Below are 481 nucleotides of genomic sequence, written 5' to 3' on the forward strand. Positions count from 1 at the left end.
CGCCTAGTGCTTCCGCCGCCCCAGCGCAGCCCAGCCCAGGTGCGCCCCCGCCCTGTCGAGCTAGCCTCCTGCTTCCTGATATTGAGTTAGGGAGGAAATGCCCCCATTAGCCGGGAAGCTGAGGCTTAAGGTGATCCAGCAGCACCCTTCGGAATTCGCCACCTGAGTCACCTTAAGCTTCCTAATCCCGATCCCACAGTTATGGGGAGGATTGCCGATGTTGAGGGGAACGGATAAATAACGTGATAAACAAGAATGGCAGAATGTTCGTAGCATCTAGGTGGTGGGCTTATGGGTGTTTATATAAAATTACTTCAATTTTTGTCTGTTTGAAATGTCTCTTAATAAAACATTTGGGGGGAAAGCTAATGAGATCTGCCAAGGGACCTGACTGAGGAAAGCATTTCCCAAATGGCACCTGAGGCTGGGTCCCCACACCTGTTTGCATGGGAAACCGCAGCCATCACTTAAACTGCTAATA

Source organism: Mandrillus leucophaeus, unplaced genomic scaffold (genome assembly GCF_000951045.1).
Source record: "Mandrillus leucophaeus isolate KB7577 unplaced genomic scaffold, Mleu.le_1.0 Scaffold128, whole genome shotgun sequence".
NCBI classification, from domain to species: Eukaryota; Metazoa; Chordata; class Mammalia; order Primates; family Cercopithecidae; genus Mandrillus; species Mandrillus leucophaeus.